Raw genomic sequence first — 5213 nt, forward strand, 5'->3', positions numbered from 1 at the left:
GGTTGTGAAGAAAGTGGCACAAAATGGCTAAGTGAGCCTGCTGGATGGGTATATATAGGGGAGGGGCTTTAGTCGCGGTTGGGCAGCCCCTCACGTGCACCAGCTGGCCACCGAGCGCCCTGGGCCCAGGCCTTTGGTCGCGGTTCGCCTCCCGAACCGCGACTAAAGATCCCATTAGTCACGGTTCGAAAGATTTGGGGACTAATGGGGCCGGATGGAAGCCTCATTTTCTACTAGTGGTTAAGTGACTAAGGTAATATGCATAACATGGATACCAAACTTGTAAAAATAACATTTAGAGTATAACTGAATCGAGAACATGCTTTAGCTCAACAAAAAAAAAGAAGTCGCTTCTAAAAAAAAGAGGCAATCATTCACAATAGAATTTCGAGACATGATAAGAAAAACTAGCTACTAAATAGATCTTTGGTGCGAAACCTCAGCAAAATATATGACATCAGATCATTATAGTGCATATATGGCTTGGAAATACAAAAAGAAAAATGTATAAGTTTGAAATAAAAAATCACAGAATCAAAAATTATATTACATCAGATAATTGTGCATACATGCATAGATACATCGAAAACATAATTTCTAGACTCGCATGCATAACTCCTGCATTCAACTCATTTTTCTCATCATGGTGGCATGTCTCTAGGTCCTTTTTCAGCTCTATATTAGTCTGTATATTTGAGAAAGATGTGTCCATTCTACAAACAAGATAAAAGTAGTTCTCTAAATGAAAATAGTATAAATATCTAACATATATACTAAAACATTATTGTAACAGTGAAGAGTACTGAATAATATTAGCAGAGTAAAGAATATAAACTGCATAATAGTAGATATCACTAGTAGAGTAAAGAGCATAAATGAATATCTAACATATACGAAATGAGTTGTTCAGTTGCATACTTTTGAACGGAGAAGTTGGTACTCCATGCGCACCAATTTTTGGCGTGGGAGCACAAGGAGCGGCGTGTGATCCAGGACGTGCGGGATTTTCAGCCCAACAAGGACTACCAGAGTCTAGGCCGCCACTGCTAGCGAGGACATAGAGAAGGAGGAACACGACGACCATGAAGATAACATGGAGGACGACGTGCCTCCCACTTCGGTGAAGCTGTAGGTGCTCGTCCCTGACGAGTACGTCGAGGAAGCAGCCATCGCCCAAGCCATGGAGTTGTCTAAGGCCGAGGAGGAGGCCAAAAGTGTAACATTATATGACGCTCATTCCATGATGATTCAGTCAAAATACGTCACAGTTTGTGAAAAAATGACTATTTCCCGACGTTTTTTCACTGTATCGTCACAAGAGCGTCATAAAATGTCACATTTGTTGGTCCATGCCTGGACAGGTCGTCGAGCTCACGGCCATGGTGGCAGACCACACAACCTCCCTGCCACCTCCACCACCGCTTCTCCCATGCAGAGAGGGATAGTCAGATGGTGCCGCCTCCTCCACAGCAGTACATGTCATCGCCGACTACGCCGCAGTGCGAGCCACAAACAACGCACTACATGCCGCCGCAACTGCAGTAGGTGCCGCAACTGCAGCACTACGGGCCGCTAGTGATCCCAGTGTGGGCGCAGCAGGGGCCTAGAAGCCTCCACCGTTCATCGACCTCACCACCGATGAGGAAGAAGATGGCGATGCCTGAAACTAGGGCTTGGGGTTTCTTTAAAAAAATTATATGTAAATTATGTTTGAACGAATGGAGTATTATTCATAATTTCACGCACTTTAAGTTTATTTGAATTTTTTACTGCGGCCAACGGGCTAAAATGGGTCTGTATTGAATGCACGCCTAAAGGACAACGGGAAAAGTGAGAGTTTCGGGTGTCTCTAGCGGGCACGACCCTTTTTAGATACCATTTATGTTTGTTTTTGTCGGTGTGCATATATAAATGAGGCTACATTCTTTCCTCTTGTCCGTCTCGGTCGAGGGACGTACCCAACGGCAGCGCCATGTGGCCTGGTTATGTGGAGTCCATGGCGGTGTGGCAGTGCGCCCCTCTGCAAGCACCGTTGCACTGCAAGGCCATCTGGCAAGGTCCTCTATCTACGAGGTAGCCAAGGTGATATCAAGAGCCTCCTCATATGGGAGGTCGGGTGGCTGAATAGGGAGTTCGTCCAACGTCTTCATGGCCGCTAGTTGGTCATGCTCCCACGCTGAGGAGGGCCACCATCAATGTTGTCGTCATACTCCAAACCTAGGTGGCATTGATGACATCCTATAAGATGGCGCAACCTATTGATGGTGGCGCCGAAGACAAGCGATGCCCGTCGGTACTTCCAATCTGCGCGCATAGAAAAAACGAAGCGGCCATAGAGACGTTGTGAGAAGGGCCGATGCAAAAAAAGGGAGAATACACGGACAATCCAACACACGTTTTCTATGTTATTCTATCTGGGCTGGCTAATTCAAGCCACCTCGATTTTCTTCGAGCCGCGGGACAACTGAGATATGCCCTTAATTCGAAGCCCGAGCGAAATTCGACTACTCCATCCGTCCCATGAAGCTTGTCTAATATTTGTTAAAATTTAGATGTATCTAAATCTTAGTAAACCTTAGACAATCTTGTGCAAAGTTCATTAAAATATCGTCTGGTAACATATCATGTTTCTCACTCCCACCACCTGTGCTGACACGAACTTCCTGCGTGACCTTCATGTCCCTGCCGGGCGCAGCTTGCCGTCGACCAGCCGGACCTACCCGTTGCACAAACAAATGCATCGCATTTCATACTCTCCCGGCAGGTCCATACGTCTACACAGTCAGGGATGTGTCCGCTCACGTACGGCCGCAGGCGGAAGGCGACGCGCGCGAGGACGACGGACGTAGTACGGCGCTGTGCCTGAGCCTGTGCGTGCATGGAAACCAGCTGTGACGGAAAAACATAATGATTGGTTCCTTGAACTTTGTGACGTACTTCCTTCCCTCCGTACGTTCTGATTTAGTTTACATTCTAAAAAAAATAAGATAAACTAATATTGCATTTATTAGTACTATTTAGATATTTGAACAATCAGTCCAAGCTACATTAAAAATACAAAAACCAATAAAGAGAGCAAAATCACTTCATTTTTAGTGTTGTTGTTGACTAAAAGCGACAATGTAGAGTATTTCACAAATTTTTTTGGGGATATAATGTAGAGTATTTCAGAACGGAGGAATTACGTACGTCGGCTACTTCATTTCCTCGTAGCAGTACCCTTTTCGTTTGTGCCTATTCACTGGACAAGCCGTTTTTCACCCGGTGCATCCTAGTTTTTGAAATGCTTTTTAGGCTATTTTAAAATGTACAAATGTTCCGGAAAAAAATGCGCCGCATATATCTCGATATTCTATGTGCTCGGAAAGTCCTATCACTAACAACCGATATTTTAATTGTCATGTATAAAATATTAAAAAAATCAATGCCAAAAATCAATGTTCACGAGGCATTTCCTTATCTTTTGTACCCATGAAATGTTAAATATTTGTTTTTTTGTGAAACTTGAGGTGCACGCGAAATGTCGAGATGTACCTACAAATTTTTTGTTCACATTTTTATTTTAGAATTTTAAAATGATTTTTCGATGGCAGTAGCATATGCACCCAAGGTCCTATTTGTGTGCCACAAACCATTGCAATGAAGACGAGACTTTGATTCATCTGTTTTAAAACTGCCCTTTTGTTCAAAAATATTTTTTATACATATTTAAAAATGTACAAAGGTTTCGGTAAAATATGCCGTGCGTATATCTCAATATTCTATACGCTCTTACATTCATATCACGAAAACAGATATTTTTAGTTTCATGTATAAAAAATAGAAAATTCGATGCTAAAAAATTGATCTTCACGAGAAATTTCTCTCTTTTTTACACATGATATGATAAATATTGGTTTTGTGTGAAACTTGGTGTGCATGCGTAGAATGTCGAAATGTACTTACAAATTTTTGTTTAGATTTTTTATTTTGATATTTTGAAATGCTTTTCCGATGGCATGACCGTATGCACCCAAGATCATAAATGATTATACTACTCCAACTGATGCAGGGCGGCGAATTAACAATAGGAAAAGTATGTATATTTTTTGATTGTATCGTGGGTTTCCCCAAATATTTTGTAAAGTGATGTACAAAGAATGTTGCTAGAGATTAGCAACGAACTGTTAGGCTTGAAGCCCAAAGCGAAAAAAAGTCTATCTAACGCGCTCTATCGAACCAAAAGAGCTAGCTTGTTCTTGAATTTTTTTCCTGCATCTATAGAGACTTCGAGGGACACCTGTTATGATAAAAAATAATTCCAAGTAGTCAAGATCGACTATGCAACTCTGGATATCATTCTGACTAGGATCAGCTGGTGTCCAAGCATAGCATATATATTTCCAACTCATAGAAGCAAGAGGGCAGTGGAAAAAAGTATGTATTACAACCGCATGAGAATTCTTTACAGAGAAAAAAAATACAATAGCATCTTCCACCTAAAACGGGCACGAAAAGATTCCGTTCTAATCCGTTTATGGTGCATGATGCTCAAGTCGCTCATCGTTATTTGGTTCTACTTTAGTGATTATACATGAGCTCAACCTTGTTTTTGTAGAGATCAAATTTCTTCGACACCCCAAGTGCATTGAACTCAACTTTCATTTCCTTAAGCTCAACTTCCTTGACTCTTGGTCTTATCAACTCCGATCTTCCTTCTTTTTTGTACCTCAAGAAAGTTATTCACATGGTTCCTCTTTCTCCCGATGTTTCCTTTCTTCCCTCTTAGCACTTGACACCTTCTTCTTAGCGATCAACCTCCTTCAATGTTTCTTGCAATGCAAGCGTTGAAGCCTCATTCTTTGTATCTTGCTTGGAAGTTTTGTGCCCCTTTGGCCAGCCATCCCGGTTGCCGTGCTAGGGGTGGATTTTTCAAGATCGATGACTGACGAATCATTGACACGTTTCTGTCCTTGGGATGAATCATTCCTCCACCTTTTTGAGTGAACCATATAGAATTTGCCACTTGGGACAATATTTGATCGCCCTCCAACAATGACTTAATGTAAAAGATTTTTTTTGTCATAGCATTTCTTGAAGCAATCCAAAGCTTGGAGAACATATACATATTGATAAAAATTAATAAGATAAAATCACATATGTCCATCGCAAGGTATATTCACACATATTAAGAATAGACGAGTTTGTACCATGTCTTGAATGCCGATGCCACT

This window comes from Lolium perenne, chromosome 7, assembly GCF_019359855.2.
Source record: "Lolium perenne isolate Kyuss_39 chromosome 7, Kyuss_2.0, whole genome shotgun sequence".
Taxonomy (NCBI): Eukaryota; Viridiplantae; Streptophyta; class Magnoliopsida; order Poales; family Poaceae; genus Lolium; species Lolium perenne.